Source organism: Camelus ferus, chromosome 12 (assembly GCF_009834535.1).
Source record: "Camelus ferus isolate YT-003-E chromosome 12, BCGSAC_Cfer_1.0, whole genome shotgun sequence".
NCBI classification, from domain to species: Eukaryota; Metazoa; Chordata; class Mammalia; order Artiodactyla; family Camelidae; genus Camelus; species Camelus ferus.
Window position 1 is genome coordinate 25,902,149 of NC_045707.1, and position 20,471 is coordinate 25,922,619.

Below are 20,471 nucleotides of genomic sequence, written 5' to 3' on the forward strand. Positions count from 1 at the left end.
AATTAAAGAACACCTAAATAAACGGAAAGGCATCCTGTGTGCTGGATTAGAGAACAATAGCGTTAAGACAGCAATGCTCCCCAAACTGATCTCTAGAGTCAACTTGATCACTATCAAAATTCCAGCTGCCTTTCCTACACAAATTGACAAGCTAATCCTAAAATTCCTAAGAAAATTCAGGGGACCCAGAATAGCTGAAACAATCTTGAAAAAGAACAAAATTGAAGGACCCATACTTCCCAACTTCAAAACTTACTGCAAAGTTACAGTAATCAAGACATAAGACCAACTGGTATAAGGGTAGCCACATAGATAAATGGAATAGAATTGAGAGACTAGAAATAAACTTTCACATTTACAGTCAATTGATTTTTGACAAGGATGCGTGACAATTTAATGAAGAAAGTGTTTTCAGCAAATGATGTTGGGACAACTGGATATCTACATGCCAAAAATTGAAGTTGCATAAACACAAAATTTATGCATATATACATACAAAAATTTATGGATCAAAGACCTAAATATATGAGCTAAAACTATTAAACTCTTAGAGGAAAACACAGGCATAAATCTTTGTGACCTTGGATTAGGCAATGGCCTTTTTAGATATGACACCAAAGCACAAGCAACAAAAGAAAAAAATAGATAAGTTGGACACCATTGAAATTAAAAACACTTATGCTTCAAAGGACACCGTCCAGAAAGTGAAAATAACGCATAGAATGGGAGAGTAGATTTGCAAAGCATGTATCAGATGTGGGGCTTGTATCTACAATATATAAAGAATTGTTACAACTCAGTAATTAGAAGACAAATAGCCCAATTAAAAATGGGCAAATGATCTGAATAGACACTTCTCCAAAGCAGATATACAGAAGACCAATAAAGACATGGAAAGATGTTCAACATTGTTAGCTATCAGGGAAAGGCAAATTCAAACCATAAGAAGATACAAATTCACACTCATTAGAACGGCTACAATCAAAAACACAGAAAAATTACAAGTGTTGAGCGTGTGGAGAAATTGGAGCCCTTACACACTACTGATGGGAATGTAAAATGGTGCAGCTTCTTTGGAAAAAAAAGTTTGGCAGTTTATCAAAAGGTCAAACATAGTTACCATATAACTCATCAATGTTACTCCTAGGAATAAACCCAAGGGAAATAAAAACATATGCCACACAAAAACTTGCACATGAATATTCATAACAGCATCATTCATAATATCCAAATAATACCCAAATATCCAAAAAGTGGATACCAACCAAAGGGCTATCAATTGATGAATAGATAAATACAATGTTGTCTATCCATACAACAAAATATTATTCAACAATAAAAAGATATGAACAAATAATACTTTAAAAAGTGAAATATTGCTACATGCTACAACATGAATGAATTTTGAAAACATTATGCTAACCGAAAGAAGTCAGTCACAAAAAATCTACATATTTTATGATTCCATTTATACAAAATGTCCAGAATAGGCAACTTCACAGAGACAGATTAGTGGTTGCCTAAGGCTAGAGGATTGGAGTGGGGGATGGGGAATGACTGCCAATGGGGATGGGATTTGGGGCAGGAAGGTGAGGAAAACCGTGTTCTAAAATTGACTGTGGTGGGGAGGGTATAGTTCAGTGGTAGAGCGCGTGCATAGCAAGCAGGAGGTCCTGGGTTCGATCCCCAGTGCCTCCATTAAAATAAACAAACAAACAAACCTAATTACCTGCCCCCCCTCCACAAAAACTTGTACAATTGACTGTGGTGATGGTTGCATAACTTTTTGTATATACCCTCAAACCACTGTATTGTACACTTTAAATGGGTGAATTGTATGGTGGTGAAGTATATTTAAATATAGGTGTTATTTAAAAAAAAAGAAGAAGAGAAAGAGAAATCAACTGAAGTCAGAAATTAAATCTAGAAGTGACCAGGAATAAAGTACATTCCTAGGACTTTCCAAATATGGGAGGGACTCTAGATTTATCCCAGGACATAAAATACAAATTTTGAGAAAAATTTATCTACCTCTTATGAGAAGAGGTACCTCCATAGACATCAGGACTACATCACTGTTGGTGAGTATATGAGAGAACTGGTGCCCTCATGCCCTGTTGGTATATGGGTAAATTGGTGCAGTGTGTCAAAATTTTAAACATGCATCTGATACACATTACTATACATAAAATATATAAACAATAAGGACCTAATGTATAGCACAGGGAACTATATTCAATTTCTTGTAATGAGCCATAATGGAAAAGAAACTGAAAAAAAATGTATGTTTTTATATGCATAACTGAATCGCTTTGCTTTCCACCTGAAACTAACAGTGTAACTTGACTACACTTCAATAAAAAATAAGAATGAAAATAAATAGATAATATTTCAAAAATGAAGTATCAAATGAAAAAAACTTAAATATGCATATCCTTTGACACAGCAAAGGATTAATGCATGAAGACACTCATCAGAGTATGTTTTGTAATATTGAAAATTGGAAATACTTTGTCCATCTACAGGCAAAGCTTCTCAACCCTAGCCAACTCAGTCCCCTTCATGCAGTAAGTATTTTATAACATTCCCTTTACAGTCCTGAAACGGAAGTCATGGATACTTACAATAAAATATACCTAACTGCACTATAAAAGAGAAATAAAAGGAAAGCAATTTGTAACAAAATAATATGTATTTCAATATGTAAATACTCTAGACACAAAATATACTCTAGAGGGCAGTACCACCCAGTTAACTCATTACCTCTAGCAAACTGGTTACATAATTTATGACCTAGCCAAACACAGGAATGATGTAGATGTAGACACACTGACATAATTGATGAATCAAAAAGCAGGTTATAAAACAGCAATTATATAGGTAGTTTTACTTACGTAAGTACATATAAAAAGGTCTAAAAAGAGGCTTATCAGGATGTTGATGATTTGACAGTTGTTGTCCGTAATGATGAGATTTGTAAAGATTTTTTTTTTGTCCTTATGTATTTGTACATTTGAGATTACTTGTCTATGTAAACATTTAAGTTTATGGCAAGCCCCAAGAGAGAGAATAACAACACAGATTCCTAGGGTTATAGAGTGAGGTCACAGCGTTTGCAGTGGAGATTTATAGACCTTTCGTAGAATAGTTCCTGGCTTTTCCCAGATAGTGGCCAAAGAAGGCGGAGGGGCAGGTCCTGGTACTTGCATAGCTGAAGCCATCTCCTGGTCTCCGGGCGATCATTGTGGCCACGTAGTTACTGCCAGGCAGGAAGGTGATAGTCATGCGCTGGGAGGGCATCCACGTTTCTGGCAATTTCTACAGAAGCAAGTTGCAGTATCTGTTCTTCTTCCACAAATACATGAACACCAACTTGTCCTGAGAGCCCTACCACATCCGGGCCCCTGGAAGCTTCTGTTGGCAGAACCTTGCAAAGCATTTTGCTATTCAAGACCAAGTGAGGCCTAGCCACCCTGGACTGCCCGAAAGTATTTGATGGAATCTAGCCCTTGTCCCCACTGCCCCGCTGCTGCCCTAGCTCATAAGAAGAGAAACAGGATGGTGGTTTTTACTTCCCTCAAGGTTGTGTGTCTGAAGCATACTCAGAAGTTTGCCGATCTGGGACGCTTGGCTCCCAAGTCTTCACAGAAGTACAAGTGATGACAGCCATCAGCGGAGGAGAGGAAGGAGAAGCCAAGATCAGAAAGAAACAGCAGCTGAAAACAAGCTGAGAAGAATCTACGGACAATTGTACAAAGACAAAGAGATCCTCAAGACCCATGGATTCCTGGTCTGAGTCCAACAGAGATTTTTTGTTTCTCATGCTTGGCCTGGTCTTCCATTCTTCCATCAAAGCCCCAAGGTGTGGGGGACCTAAAGGCAGCAGTTCCAGTGTCTAAGTGTATCTGTTCATTTACTTTGTGTGGAAAGTATAGAAACTGGCAGATGTCTGCTTGGTCTGGATCTGGAGGGAGAAAGACAAGGAGGAGGGATAAAGAGGTCTGGGAAAAGAGGCATGTGGATGAGTCTATAAAAATGCACATGAAATGTGAAGATCTTTGGTTCACATATTTATGCCCAACAGGGAGCATCAGTCACAGAAGAGGCACTAAACAACCACAAGAAACAATGATTTGTCCAGATGACATTGGCCAGGCTTTGCCACTGGCTACTAGTGTTAGTCCAACAGGTGTGTGATAAGAATGGGGCAGGAATGGAGGTTATACATGGGTCATGGGCTCCCACTTACCAAGGCCATTGTCAAATATCCAACCTTCCAGCAACAGAGACCAATGCTTGGCTCCCAATATGGCACCATCCCTTTAGAGAAATCTACCAGCTGCTTGGTGGCCAGTTGGACCCATTCCCTACACTGGACCCATTTCCTCCTGGAAGTGGTATCAATCTATCTTGACTGAAATTTAAACATTCCAACCTAGACCTCTTGCCTGAAGGTTCTTAGCCAGATCTGCTGACCTGGGTGTCAGTGCAGCAGTGGGCACATGACCATGGGCTCCACTGACCCTTTCATATACTGTACCACCTAAACAAACTGCTAGACTGATCGAGGACTGGAATGGCCCGTAAAAAAATCAGCTGAGGTGCCAGCTTGCAAAGAATACCTTCCAGGACTCAAGGTACACTCTAAATTGACATTCATTACATGGTACAGGATCCCCAAAAGGGGGAATACATGGGTCCATGAGCTGAAAGGTGGAGGTGGGAGTACCTCTGTACTATGGTTCCTAGTGATCCATTTGGAGAATTTTTAGTCTTCTTTCTCCAGAGGTTAGTGGTTTTGGCCTCTAGAGGGGAAATGCTCCCACTAAGGGACACAGGAAGAGCTCCAGTAAACCCCAGTCACTTCAGGCTCCTCATTCCAAGAAACCAGCAGGCACAGATAACTGGCCTTGACCTTCATTAGGCAGGCAATAGGGATAAGAAAGAATATGTTTGCTACTCAGGTAATCCATCTGTGTCTTGGTTTTCACTCGCCTAATTTAGAAGGTACGTGGACAGGTACAACAGCCACAACTAGAAAAGGACCTGGTGATGAAGGTCTTGGGCCCCTTAGTGAAGAAGGTCTGGGTCACTGCACTAAGTAAGCTGCCTAGACCAGCAGAGTGAGAGGAATCTACAAAGATTAACAGTGGAAGTTGATCAGCCTCAGTTGTGGCCCCAAGAGCAGCTTCAAAGGCTGTAGTTAATCCCATCAACTCTTTTCTAGCAAATTTCTCCAGGAGTAGAGCCACAACAGAATTTTTGAAGAGCTGCTCCTAGAATTTATGATATATAAATGGATGAACCGCCGTGAATATCATGATGCAGAGATCTCCCTATCCAGGACCGAAACAGTCACTCCGCCAGCTGCTGGTAGTGTCAGAGGCTGATAGCTTTCAATGGAATCCTTCTCCAGAATGTGCCCTTGGCTCAAGAGAGCCACCTTACCTTTCTGGGTTTAGTCAAAATGATTGATCATTGAGGTGGCATAAAGTCTTCAGAGCTCCCTGTAGGAATGGCTGAGGTCTTTGTTAGATTACATCACAAGTCTACTTCTTCCTCTGCCCGAGCCTGCTTCCTTTACTCTCTCCACAGGTGGAGCCTCAGAGCACTCCCCAGTGACGTTTCTGTGCCCTAATCTCCATCCCAAAGTGTATTTCCTAAGGAACACAATCTATGGTAGGTTCCCTTCCCTGTGCATCTTATAACCAATAGGGCCTTTTGCATTGTAAGTTTTAGGATAAATCAAGAAATAACGAAGGGGATTTGTTGGCTCATGTGACTGGGTAGGTGTCAGGATTAATTTGATGTCAGGGATCCAGTTTTACTCCATTTCTTTCCTGTGCCCTCCCCAGAAGCAGCATTATTCATTCTAAAGCTAGCTTTGCTCACAAGCACCGTAGCTGCAGTAATTCCAGGGGCTTATATTCTCAGCTCTCCCCAACCAAATGGCAAGCCAGCAGGCTTTTATTAGCTTTATTTGAAGAACATGGAAAAGAGTCACCAGCTTTTCAAATTTCCCTGACACAAATTGGCCAAAGTCAGGGTTTTGTCAACTACTCACTGTGACAAGAGGGATGGGAATACCTTGAATGGCTTAAACAACCAGAGTTGGTTGCTGGAATGAACTTAATCCTTGCCTTCTACCACCACAAGGATGCTACACCAGGGGGAGGCATGGAAGAGATGTTATGGAGACAAACTCTGTTGGTTTGCTAGGACTGCCATAACAAACTACCACAGACTGGGTGCTAAAACAGGGGGAATCTATTCTCTCACAGCTCTGAAGGCTAGAAGCCTGAGATGAAGGTGTTAGCAGCGCTGGTTCTCCGGAAGCCTCTCTCCTTGGCTTGCAGATGGTCATCTTCTGCCTTCACATAGTCTTCCTCTATGTGCACCCATCTTGTTACAAGGACACCAGTCATACCGGATTAGGGCCTGCCCTAAAGATCTTATTCAAACTCAATCACCTCTTTAAAGACCTTATCTCCAAATATTACATTCTGAGTTACTGGGTATTAGGACTTAAATACATGAGCTTTTTTGGGGGGGTGGGGAGAGCAGGCGTAATTCAGGCCATAACACAAATTCAACATCTAGCAACAATTACATATTGAAATTATGTTCATCTGCTTGGTGGTTGTGCTAAATTGCAAGTTCTTTAAGGGCAAGGACAGTATCTTATTTATCTTTATATCACTAGTGCCTAGCACAGAGCCTGGTACACACTGCGCAGTCAATACAGGATAATAAGTGCTTGTTGAAGACTGTAGAGAGTTCATTGCACTTGGCACATATGAGGTCACCAGTGACGTTTTCTAGGAGTTTCAATGGAATGATGGCAACATGAGCCTAACTGCAGTGGATTTAAGAGTGAAAGGTCAGATTTAACAGTATAAAAATTTAAACCTTCTTATGACAAAAGCCACCATGAGCAACGCTAAAAGATGATTGTGAAAAAATAGTACATACAGGTACGGACCACCAAGAGTTAAGAGCTCTAGCTAACCTAAAAGGGATCCTATAAAAACATCAGAAAAATTGAAGACCAACAACTTAATATAAAATATGCAAAGGCTCTGAACACCCCAAAAATACATGAAAAGAAGTCCAATCCCACTGGTAGTCAGGGAAACACTAATTTAAAATAACAGTGAGACAGCATTTAATGCATATTCCACTGACAAAATTTAAGTGTCACACTTTAGTCCATCAAGAGACGAAGAAAGAGACATTCTTTTTACCTTTGAGTGGTGTGTGAACTATAATAATTCTAGATATAATCTGGCAATGTGTCACTCAAGACACCTTTGGTTCCAAGTAACAAAAAACCCAACTCAAATCCTCACTCCAAACGTAATTTATAGAGTCACATAATTGAAAATCTAGTCATAGCTGGATCAAATTGACCTAAATGTCATCACTACAATCTAGTTTCTTTCTAGGTCTCAGTTCTGCCTTCCTCTGAGTGGAAGTCATTTCCAGTAAAGGTCCCTCTTCATGAAGAGAGCTTATAGTCTTATAGCAACAAGTCCAGCAGAGAAGAAAAGCTCTTGATCTAATTCTTATTGGCCTGAATTGAGTCATGTGTCCATCACTGAACTATACAACACTATAACTAGTGGGATATTACACCATCATTCACCAAATAGAAGCCAGAGGAGGAGTCAACACCATTTGTAACCCCACAGATTAAGAGAGGACTAATTCATCTAAAGAAAACCAAGGTGCTGTTACCAGAAAAAGAGGAGAGGGATGCTGGGTGGTAGAAAAACAAACAAACAAACAAAAACCCCTTTACTGGTATTATCTATTAAAATAAAAAATGTACATATCTTTTGCCTCAGTAATCACACTTTAAGGATTCGACGCTATAGAAAAGTTGCACAATTTCAAAAGAAATATATATAAGGTTACTGACTCCAGCATTGTTTATTGTTTAATTTTTAAACATTTTATTTATTTATTATTGTATTATTTATCATTTTATTTTGGGGGGAGAATTAGTCTTATTTATTTTTTCAGAAAGTACTGGGGATTGAACCCAGGACCTCGTACATGCTAAGCATGTGCTCTACCACTTGAGCTACACCCTCCTCCCTACCAGCATTATTTATAATGGCACAAAGTCTGGACCAATCTCATTATCTATCAATAAAGGAACGGCTTCAAAAATATAGTACATTAATATTATACAATATTGTGCAGCTAATTAAGAAATGAGCTAGATGAGAGTATGTATGATAAAGTGTTGAATGAAAAAAAAGGAGGTTGCAGAAAAAAACATATGGTGTGATTCATTATTTGTAAAAATAAAAATCAAAACCTCTATATGTATGTGTTTCTATAACCACTGGGAAAAGTATAGAGAGAAACATCCATCTTTTAACATTGGTTTTATCCAGGATTGGGATGGGGGGATGACAGACTTTATATACTTCTGTGCTGTTTGAAGTGTTAAAATGAATGTTTATTACCTTTTAAAAAAAAAGTGAATAGAAAGTGAAATGAGGAAGTGTCTTAAAATGTAAACTATTTTTAGATTTGGAAAAAAGAGATAAATTGCTTTACAGTAAAGAAGAGATTGAAAATGTTGCAGACAGAGTAACCCATGGAGCAGGCCCTGAGGGGATCTGTTTCAGAGCAGGGTAACAAATGTCCCAGGGCTGTGATGGCTTCACTGTTCCGCAGGGAAGTGCAAACAGACAACCAGAGTAGTTCACACAATTTAGCTTTTTGATATTGCAAATAATTTTCTTTTAGGAAATCATGATGATTAAGAGATGGGAGGACTTTAAAAATGCATACTGTTATTTGTTAGGATTGAAGAGTTAGCAGCCCTCTGTCAGTTCTCAAACTGTTAGAAATGGTAATGGTCTGAACATGCCAAAGTCTCGAAAAACTAGACCGACAGCAACAGCAGAAAGCGAAGCCTTAATGGAGAGAGGAGATCGTTCTTCCTCTGTGGGAGAGAAAAACAGGTGGGTGTGGATATAGACAGTTATGGACAGACTTTATAGGTATCGGCAAAGAAGATGTGATAGCATCTTCTGCTGGGTTCAAGGCTGAGGGGCTCAGCAGGAGTGACTGTGAGGCTAAGACTGAGGGGAGGGGTAAACATGTGGAGGAGGTGCTGTGGGGGATGGGAGACTGCCCTGCGAGAAACTCAGGTCTCCACATTTGGAATAATATCTGACTATTTTGTTCAGATTTGCTCTTTTATGAAACTGTCCTTGGTCCTTGTATTCTCTCCCTCGTTGTATCACATAATTCTTTAAACAGAGTCTTCAGTGACTGTTTTTTTTCAGTCATCCTTTATCATTCTTTACAATGCTGCAAACTCGAGATCATTGTTCCTTCAAGTATCCCAAACACATTTTCCCCATCCAGCACTTTGTTTTTATTCCTTTTATGAAATTTATATTCTTGCTTAGTTTTTGTACTTGTCTTATTTGTACCCACTAAACTGTCTCTGACACACTGTTCATTTATCTATAACCACCTCACAGCATCTCCCAGATACTAGACACCCAATTGATTGTGGCTGAAATAAACTTAATTCCACACAGAAAACAACTGGACCATAATCAGTATTATCCTAATTAAAATCCCTTCAGTTGTGACAACAGGAATAAACCACTGACCGTTTTTTAAGAAGCTCCTATAAACTAAATGTGCTTTTTTCTTTTCTTACAAAGAGAATGTATATTTGGCCATGTTTTGCTTCTAAGAGTTTTAAACTGTACACCCTTTGAATCCATACACTTCTGCTCTATAAATGCCACAGAGATTATTAAACTAAAAACTTCCTCTGTAATAGATGTGGAAACTGAGGGCCAGAAAAATTAGGTGATTTGTTCCAAACTGCAGAGATCTTAAGTGACAGAGTATATATTAGAACCATGTTTCCCACTTAAACAAGTATCTTTATACTGTGATTACCCCTTTTGATCTGATTATTATTTTGTATTCAATAATAGTTAAATTAATAATAGCTGTTATCTCTGATAAAGCTCTGTTAAAATCAATACACTGACTACCGGTCATTTCTAAAGATGTCAATATAAGTTTCTGTTGCTGAGTGACAGGTTTGATATTTTAAGTGCTGGGAAAGTGCAACATGCCAATTGGACATTCAGTTCAAGGTTGTTTTATAATGCATATCATTTTGTGGTTATAATAAAATCTAAAATTTTGACTGTGAAGGTATATCAATCTTTACTTCTACATCTTATAGTTCATCTTTTATTTATTGAAAACTCAAGATCTCTTTATTATATTGTAAATAAAAATATTGAAACAGTAGAATAATAAATCTCTATCATACAAACATTATTAGGAGAATACTTCTGTGCAGAGATATACATGGTCTTTTCCCTGGGGAGGCAAGAGATGGCCGATTACAAACCACCATTCTCTTTTCTATTTGCACATGAAAGTAGAAACCACCAGCTCATTAGCACTAAGAGTGTTTTTCTCTTAAAACATGCTCCCATAATACTTAAGGGGTGCCAGTGAATACACATATCAAAAGATTTGTATTCAGTTTTGCTGAAATGGTGTACTGTTAATGTTAATTTAAAAACTATAGTTTTCTATTTAGCAAATGTTATCATTTGACCTTTGATTAAATTTTAATATCTCTCCCCCGGAAACAAGAGATTTTTACATAAATTTTTATGTAAAAGAATAATATTGCACCAAAAGTCTCTATCTGGAGTTAGACTCCTAGAGATTGGATTCTCTAGGATGAGGACGTGGGTAAGTATGTAACAAAGCTACACTCTCACTGTATTCACTTGAATGTCTTGTAGCACCGCTTGTTGATCTGGTTATACCACACAACTCTTGAAACAGTTTTCAGTGGCTGTCTTAGTCATCCTTTATCACATTCTTTACAATGTACTGCTATCAACTCCTCTAGATCATTGTTCCTTCAAATATCCCAAACACGGTAGACCCCATCTAAATTCCCAAAGCTCATATCACAGACTATACCTTGTAAAACTCTAAAGACTTTTAAATAGAAAGACAAGGCTGCCATTTATATATTCCTTCAGCAACTGTTTACCGGGTCCTTACTGAGTGACAGGCACTGTGCCAGGAGCTGTTGTTAGTGAAGTGTTTAAAGACACTGTCCCAGTGCTCACAGTGCGTGACAGGCAGAGCAGACCAAACATGATGCATAGGATGAGGGTGGCAGAGAAGCGAGGATGGGCTAAGGAGACCAGTTCACTCTGGGAGAGTGCCGCAGAGGGGTGTCCGGTCGGCGGGGTCCCGAGAAAGTGGGGAGGAAAGTCACTCTAGGCTGGGCTCAGCGTGACGCGACAGCGCAGCGCGCACATAAAGGGAGGAAGGGTGCAGACGACACGAAAAGATGCGAGCGGCACGGACGGAGGTGACTGAGGCCTGGGGGAGCCAAGCAGGCGGGGAGACCCGAAGGCAGAGCCTCACCACACGGAGCTGTTAGCTGGACAATCATGCGCGCGGGGTGGGGGGACTGCAAGGGCCCCCTGGTAAAGAGGGGTGGACACAGAGGGCAGGTAGAGCAACCCGGAGCTTAAAGAAATTGTTCGGAAAAGGAACTATGAGGTTAAATTCAGGGACTTTTAAAAAAAAAGTTTGAAAGGTATTTCTGAGATAAAACAAAAGATTTGACGACCCGCCGGGAAGGAATGGCATACACGTCCTGTACCGCAGGCTCCGACAAATGAATCATCGCAGGTCACTAGCTAACCACCAAGGGGGTTAAATTAAACGGCCCAAGTTTAACTTTCTGTTGTGGGAATTAAGACACGGGGATACGTCTAGGCTTGCTGAGTCACGTGGGAAACCTCTCCCCTGGGCATTTTCTCAACGCCCACCCAGCGGGAAGACGTGGGCTTACAAGTTAGGGCCACTTTCAGCCTCCTCGCAGGATGCAGCTCAGGTGGGCAACGCTCATGGGTGAAAACTCAATCCACCGCCAAACCACGTATTAACACTCTTATCAATAGCAGATTACCATAAAGATAGGATAGCAAATGTCGTGCAACCCCCCTCACGTCCAGGTCCCCAATAGCCTCCATCGTCTTTGGCGGCTTAGCGGGTACCGCCGCCAAAGCAGGGCCCACTCCAGCGCTCCACGCACGGCGCATGCGCAAGACCCGCGGCGTGGGAGGAGAGCCGGGCTGGGAGGATGTTTCCCAGCAGCCCGCGCCCCTCGCTGGCATTCTCCCTCCCGCTCCCAGGCCGCGTGACCGTGACTCCGCCCGCCAGGTTCCTCTGTTTCAAGCGGTGGTTTGCCAGCGCCCCCCTGCGGTCCGGTTGAGCGCTGCGACCTGGCACGCAGGGCCAAAGCGAGCGAGCCGGGAAAGTGCGGCGGCTCCCGCCGCCGCCCGCGTCACCGTAGCGCGCCGACCTGTGGCGGCGCGGCGGAGCGGAGAGGAGAGGAGCGGAGCGGGAGGGAGGGGGAAGGAGACGCGCGGGGCGGGGAGGGGGGAGGGAGGGAGGAGGCCAGACAAGGCGGGGGGAGGGGGAGCAGCGGTGGCGCAAGCCGCGCGGAGCAGCGCAGCCCGGGTCCGCTCCCTACTCCGCCGCCGCCACCCGCCCCAGCCAGCGGAGCCGGCGCCCCAGCGGCCCCCGGAGCACCTCAAAGCCGACGCGGGAGTCCATGTTGGGGAACTTGGCGGCGGCGTGACGGGGACCTAGGGACCTGCAGTGGGGCCGCCGCCGCCGCCGCCGCCGCCGGAGCAAGCGCCTCGACCTCGGCCTGAGGTAAACACGGGCCGACCCGGGGGTGGACGGGCGCAGGCAGCTGTCGAGGCGGGCCGGGGGTCACGGGCTGGCGCAGAGCGGAGGAGCGGGCCCGGGGCGACGCGAGGGCGGACAAAGTTTCGGAATCCCGCGCGGCCCAGGCGGCGTCCTGCGCTCGGAGGAAAGTTGGAGCTGCCTCTCGAGGCGGGGGAAGCCGCGGCGGCGAGGGCCCCCCTTCCCACTCGCCACCCCCGGGGGGAGGCCCCGCTCCGGTCGCCGCCGCCCGGCTGTCGGCACCCCGTCCCATTTCCTCCTTGTGGCCTACCCGCCTCCTCCGGCCGAGCCTGTCCCTGCCCGGCTGTCCTGGGGGAGTGGGTCGAGGCGTGAGTCTCCGCGACCGATTCGTACATCCCCTCCCCGCGGTGGAAACGTGTCCTGCTGGGCTTCCGGGCGCTCCCGACCCCCGCGGCCGCTTTACTTGGGAGACTTTGCTTTTGTCAACAGCGTCCGAGCCCGCTCGTGAAACCAAACTTTACTGCGCCGTGACCTCTCCGAGTGCGCGACCGGGGGAGAGCCGGCGCTCCGGGGTATCCGCCTTACCCCATCCCCTGAATTTCAAATTCTTCTCCCACCGCCAGTTTTCAAATCGGTTTCCTGGGCTGACAACAAAAGGGCCAGGAGATCTCAATTTAGCTCCAGCAGTCGCCCCTGCTCAGACACTAGGAATCTTGAACCATTAAAGACATGTCTTACAGATGGCTGGCGGTCTTGCTACCCCCCCCCACCCCCCGCCCTTTGAAAGATTGTTCTAAAAGTAAGCGCCTCATTTAGAGTAGTTGATTCAAACATTCAGATTGGAATGTGGAACTTTAACATACCCTCAAAGTGTTTTCTGTATCCTTAAAGTGTTACTGTGACATACAGTGTCTCCGAGTTGAGCATTTTTCATTCATTTTGAATTACACTTTAACGTCTTTATCATACTACCAGTGAATTAAGGTTTTTAGGCAAAACTGAACCATAAGTTTTTAATATAATGCTTTGGCCAGTAGATGCTGTTCTTAAATTTTCCCAATTTGGGAAATTCACTGAATATTGGAAAAGGAACGTTTAATAGATGTATTTTATCATTTTAAAAGAAAAACTAATTCATACATATGACCACTTACCTCAGTAGCAGAATATTGAAGTACATTTTTTTGAAGTATAGTCTTAAATAACTGATGGTTTTTGTGTTTTACTGTATTAAACTTTTTATATGTAATGAAGTCTCTTTCCAGACCATTGCTTTCTGTTTCCTGTTTCTTTGGCAGTTGGCTTAATCGTCTCACTTTTTTACTGTTGGCTAAGAGCTGCAGTAAAAAAAATTGTGGGACTTTTGTTTTTGCTGTTGTTTTAACTTACTGGGCAGAAGAAATGAAAATTTGAAATTGTCTTTGGGTTTTTTTTGGTTTTGTTGTTTTATACTATTCTATCAAGATAATCTGAATTTATTTTATATTTTGTTTATGCAATATGAAGGGTTTTTTTTTTTTTTTTTAATTAGCGTGTCTTCTTGTAACAGCACTTTTTTGCTCTAACTTTTGGTGCTTGCAAGTATACTAATGATTCAGTTTTACATTCGGATAGTGACCTTTTTGCCTGAGAATTTGAGTATATCTTAAGATTTTGGTGGGGTAAGATGTGGATGTTTCCTTACTTTAAGTGCACACCTGCTATAAAGAGATTCTTCAGTATGTTAAGGGGGCAGAAAACTGTGGAAGAAAATGGAAAATTGTTCCTAAATGTGCTGCCTGAAACATGTCATGGAGACATTTTTAAGGGGAATTTCTTTGTATGCCTTTATGTGGGAATCGGTCCACAGTTTAAGATTGAAACTCTTCAGGGGTCACTTAGCTTCTGCATAATCCTTTGGACACTAACCAATGCTTAGGCAGCTTTCTTGAAAAGTTGTGCTGTTAATCAGCAGAGATAAGATGGGTCAATACTCTAGTTACATGGTGTTGATTCATCATCAATAGCATCTTTTAGTAATAAGACAGCACAGTATTATCCATTTATATACCTAATACTGAACTTTTAAAAAAAAAAGATACATCAGTGAGAAATAGTTGTAAAATCTAAGTAAAGAGAGTGGCAGGCATAAAAGTAAGGGAGTCAGCCCTAGAATAATTTAAACTGTAACTTCCTTTTAGCAAGCTCTGCCATCATTTACTGTTGTCTTTTAGTGATGTAAATTAGGTCTTGACTTACCTTGCCCAGTGAAATAAAAATTCTTAATTATATTCCCTGTCCCAAAGAATAAGTTAATAGCTTTTCACCTTATCTTGCATCTGAGTGGTGGTAACTGTTCATAGCACTGAGTAGAGCGCAGAGTTAAAATACGCTGTATCATTTTATTGCTGTTCCCAAGACTCATCTTTGCATTGTTGTGGTCCTCTCTTCTCTCTTTTTAAAGTTGTAACTTTGTAATTCCTAGTACTTAAACACATTAAAGTTCAGTGTAAAAATGTGAAAACAGCGCCATCATCTCTCACTTACAAAATAGCTCCCTAAAAAGTCTCACTATGACCTTTGTTCACCTATGTCTTTAACATTCACCAGCCAGAGTGATCCTGATAAAGTATGCCTGATCATGTCTCCCTTCTCAGTTATGGTAAAGTCCGTAGTCCTTATTATGGTCTACCAGGCATTTAGTGTTTTGAATCTCTTCTCCTCTGTCTTCATTACCTCACTCTTAACTCACTCCTCTGCTCTGCTACTGAGGTTTTCTCTGACTACTCTGTGTAAGATAGGCCCTCCTTCCATATTTCTTTGCCCTTTTAAGCCAGATTTTTCTCTATAGCACGTACCACTTTCCACGATACTGTATAATTTACTAACTTAAGTTTATTGTATTTTTTCTTCACTTTAATGCAATTTCTGTGAGAACAGGGTTTGTCAATTTGGGTCCCTGTTTCTGTTCCCAAACGCAGAACAATGGTACCAAATAAGGACCAAGGTACTTTGGATTATGACATAGTGGGATTGAAAAAGCTTTGGGGCTTTCAGGTGGAGATGTCTATAGGCAATTAGGTATATGGTTCTAAAATCCAGAGGAGAGGTATGGGCTGGAAAAAGAAAAATGGAGTCACTTATATAGGTAATTGAAACTTTAGGTGGAATTGCTTAGGAAAGGGAATATAACCTGGAAAAAAGAAATGCTAAAATGGAATCACAGTGGCCTCTAACATTAAAAAAAAAGGTTTGTTGGAGGCATATGAGCTCCCAAAGAATACTGAGAAGGTTGTAAAAGTAGGAGCTGAGTGTGGTATTTCAGAAATCAAAGGAAAGAGTATTTCAAGGGGAGAGTAGCTAATAGGGTCAGGTGTTGATAAAAGTTGAATAAGGTGAGAGTGAAAATGTAACAACATGGAGCTCATTGGCCTTTTGAACAAGCAGGGTAGTAAGCTCATTTTCAAACTGATGCTTCTATAATTGCTTATCCAGATTTAAAAGTACTGAGACCAAAGATTAAGAAATTATCCACTCACATTACAGGAGAGACCTAATGTTTATCAAATATTTACTATATGCCAAATATTCTATTCTGTTCTAGACATTTTGCATGAATTTTCATTTGATCTTTTCAGCAGCTTTGCAGGGTTGGATGTATTAATCCATTTTACGAGAAAGGACTTTGAGGCTCTGGAGAAGTTAAGAAGTCAAATGACTTGCTAAAGGGCACTTGCTAAGAATTTATATACCCAAGTCCATCTGACTCTTTGGCCTTCAGTTTGTCTTTTACAATATCTGTTGGTCTCCCAAATTCTGCATCAGTGTTGTCTAGTAGTAGACCTTCCTGTGATGATGAAGATAGTGGCTGTTGAACACTTGAAATATGGTCAGTGTGATGGAGGAACAGAATAGTGGTTACTGTATTGGACAGTGCAGTTACAGACCAAAAGAATCCCATAAATAATAAAGCAGAGTCATAAGAAGAGGTGGAAGCACATATTCATCATTTGAAAGGAGTACTGTTTTGCTTATATGCTAATTTTAGATACTGTAAATGAATATTGTAGGTAATTTTCTTCTTTTTTCTTTTTTTTCCTTACAATCTCAGACTTTCAGAAAAGTTCCAGTGCAATGCAAAGAACTCCCCCCCCCCACCTCCCCGAACCATTTGGGAATAAGTTGCAGGTGCATTCTCATCATCCCAAACAGGGACAAGGACTTTCTGTTATGTAAACAACATTAGAACTGGAAATTGAAATAGCTTTATCACTGCCATCTAACCCCTAAACCTCATCCAAATTTTGCTAGTTTTCACAGTAATTTCCTTTTTAGCAAAGTGATCCAGTTCAGAATTCTGTGTTGCATTCGTTTAATTATAATGTCTTTTTAAACTCCTTCAACCTAGAACACTTCCTCAATCTTTTATTGACTTTCATGACCTCGACACTTTAAAAGATTATAGGTTAGTTTTGTTGTAAAATGTCTCTCGATCTGGATTTTTTCCTGATATTTCCTTGTGGTTGGATTCAGATGGTGCATTTTTTGGTAGGAGTATCACAGTGTGATGGTGTGCTCTCACTGCATCCTGTCAGATGGCATAGAGTTTCTTTTTGTCCCGTTACTGGTGATGGGCACTTTGATCACTTAATTAAGGTGATCCTAAGCTTCTTTACTGTAAAGTTTTTTTTTGTTTGTTTGTTTTGGGGTTTTGGGTTTTTTGTTTGTTTGTTTGTTTTACTTCTTGATAATTAATAAGTGCTTTGTGGGGAAGTATTTTGAGAATATATTTAGCCCACTCCTTATTAAACTTGCTATTTGTTGATTGTCAAATTGTCCCAGCTTTGGCCACTGAAGGCCTCTTCAAGCTACTTTCTGTATTCTTTTGACTTGATTTGATCACTTCCTTACTTTTTGACACAAGAAAATGTTCCAGGCTCACCTTAAACTTTCCTTGCCACAGCCTTGGAATCAGCCATTTCTCCAAGGAGTGACTTCTTTTAGTGGAGGAATGTATTTAGAAAACAAGATTTGAGCACTGTATTTATATCTATATATAGAAAACCATGAGTTGGTACCAGTTTCTCCAATTTCAATACACAGTGTTTGTTTTTGTTTTCTCCTTTTCCAAATGTATAACTCTTCTCTTATAAGGAGTAACCTAGCTCCCATTATCTTTAGTGTATTTTCTTATATGATCAATCCCCAGTATGTAGCCAGTTTCCCGCTGCTACTCCTCTTCTGTCCCTTGTGTTGCATAACATTTTCACTCTGCTTCGGCTCTGACACCTTGTGCCAGGATGTGTTCCTTACTCCAGGCTTCTCATATACCTCATGCTGAGGATCCTGCCATTCTGCTTGAGTTCCAGTACCTCACTCTGGGCTCCCTCACCATCCTTCATATGCACACCTTGCTCACGCACTTGGGCTCCAACACATCCAGGCAGAACAGCAGACATTTTTTTTTTAAAGGTTATACTTACTTGTGTCTACAAAAGATTATTACACCCAAATATTTTAGTGAAAATTAGTGATCAGATACATTCCCACCTTGTTATTTAACCCTCTTGAGAATCTCACATCTCTATTAGTGATAAGACTAATCTTCCTCCTTAGTTTTCCTTTTACCCTGGAGTTCTCAGATGTACTTTTAGTGGAGTCTTTTTCATGTAATTTTAACAGTAAGATGAAGATCAGTTCAGTTTTTTTTGTACGTAGGCTTTGGAGTCAATCAGACCTGGCTTTGAATGCTGATTGTCCCATATACTGATTGTCACCTTTTCTAGGTGTCCCAGTTTCCTCACCTATTTTAATTTTCAAGTAATACTTATTTAAGTCCAGCAGTCCAAGTTAGCTGGTAATAGCAGCTAACTCTATCTTTCATACCCTTAGTTAGCTATGTTTAGTGAGTGATTTTCAAGCCTTGTTAGCAGTGTTCTAGTATTCAGTTTTGGTGTTGTTTTAATTTTTAGAATGTACTGTGGTATGGTATTTTGAGGATGAAATATGCAAAGGTGGGCCAGCGTATGTAGCTCATTGCTTGATATAAAGTAGGCATTCTCTCTGCCTGTAATCCTGTGCTCCAGGTTTGTTGATATCTGTGTCCATTAGGTCTGGGGATGAAACATGGCCTTTGCTCTTGGGGAGCTTAGTCCTGATCAGGCCTTTATTGCTCCCCAGTGTTGTTTCTGTTTTTTTCCTAGCTTGTTTTCCGTAACTTCCTCACTTTCCCCGCTTTCTGCTACTGCATTATCTCCAAAACTCCCAATTTAAACATTTCAGAAACTACTCTCAAAATAGATGAGTGGGAGAGAGGTGGACTTTTCCTCAGTGATTCTCTACTTTTTACAAAACACAATTTAAGCCTTACCTTGGACTTTAACTTTATGTTTCTTTATATTCTGGCCCATAATTATGTCTTTGCCCTTATCTCCTGTCCTAAATGAATTCTTTCTTAGTCCTGAAAAGTGACATGTACCTCACGGTTGGCACTTAGCATATGCTATTTTGTTGTTCATCTTTTGTATCCTATTTTTCCAGCTCTACTTTTTACACCAGGAAGGAGTATAATATCTTGATCTGTCTTTGTATTCCAATGCCAGGCCCAGTATCCTAACCACAATAGTATTTCAGCAGCTTAAAGTAAACAAAAACAGAAATATAAACATTAAAGACAGCAGCCACAGCAACACTGCTTTGAAAATTCTCTGGGGTCAGTGAAACAGCTTACAAATTATGTGCGATGTGTTAACCTAAATATACTTGTAACGCTAGTTTGTATGCCTGGATGGCATGTCAAGAAAATTGTTCCTTTAAACTGCTGTTCTAACGGGGAATAAAATATTAATAACTTAAAAATTTTGTAAGCTATCATTCACCCAAAAACCTTCAGATAGCACAGCCTTAATGAATTAGGCCACACAGTTACTTAGACATCAACATGAGTAATATGAGGAAATGCATGAAACAGAAAATATCTTTATTGTTTCGAAACCGCTACGGAACTAGATCAAACTGAAACTGACCATGAAGCAGAAATAAATTCAAACATTTAAAAGAAGTTTATAATACATTTCATATTAATACAGTCACTCCAAGTTTCTTTGATTATTATTTGCATGACATTTTTTCCTTACTTTTATTTTTACCTATCTATGTCTTTCTATTTAAAGTGAGTTTCTCATCTACTCTAAACAGAAAAGAAGCAGGATGCTGCAAAAATGAGAAACTCATAACTGGAAAGGTGATAACTACCATGAATTACAAATAGAATAAACACAAAATTGTAAAAGAAGACATCTAAATCATTAAGAGTGGAAGAGGGAAGCAAGGAAAGCCACTGTGGAGAACAGTGTGGAGATTCCTCAAGAGACTAGGAACAGACTTACCATATGACCCAGGAATCCCGCTCCTAGGCATATATCCAGAAGGAACCCTACTTCAAAATGACACCTGCACCCCAGTGTTCATAGCAGCACTATTTACAATAGCCAAGACATGGAAACAGCCTAAATGTCCATCAACAGATGACTGGATAAAGAAGATGTGGTATATTTATACAATGGAATACTATTCAGCCACAAAAACTGACAACATCACGCCATTTGCAGCAACATGGATGTTCCTAGAGAATGTCATTCTAAGTGAAGTAAGCCAGAAAGAGAAACAAAAATACCATATGAGATCACTCATAGGTGGAATCTATAAATAAATAAATAAATAAATAAATAAATAAATAAATA

General features: G+C 40.9%; 1 protein-coding gene across 1 annotated transcript in view; it reads left to right on the plus strand.

The window, feature by feature from the left end:
• The first annotated feature begins 12,490 nt into the window (after positions 1 to 12,490).
• Positions 12,491 to 20,471, plus strand: part of SCAF11 (SR-related CTD associated factor 11) — a 57,858-nt gene continuing 49,877 nt past the window's right edge. Inside the window, 1 exon segment of the mRNA XM_032493260.1 lies at positions 12,491 to 12,756. The gene's annotated coding sequence lies outside the window, so the exon portion shown is untranslated.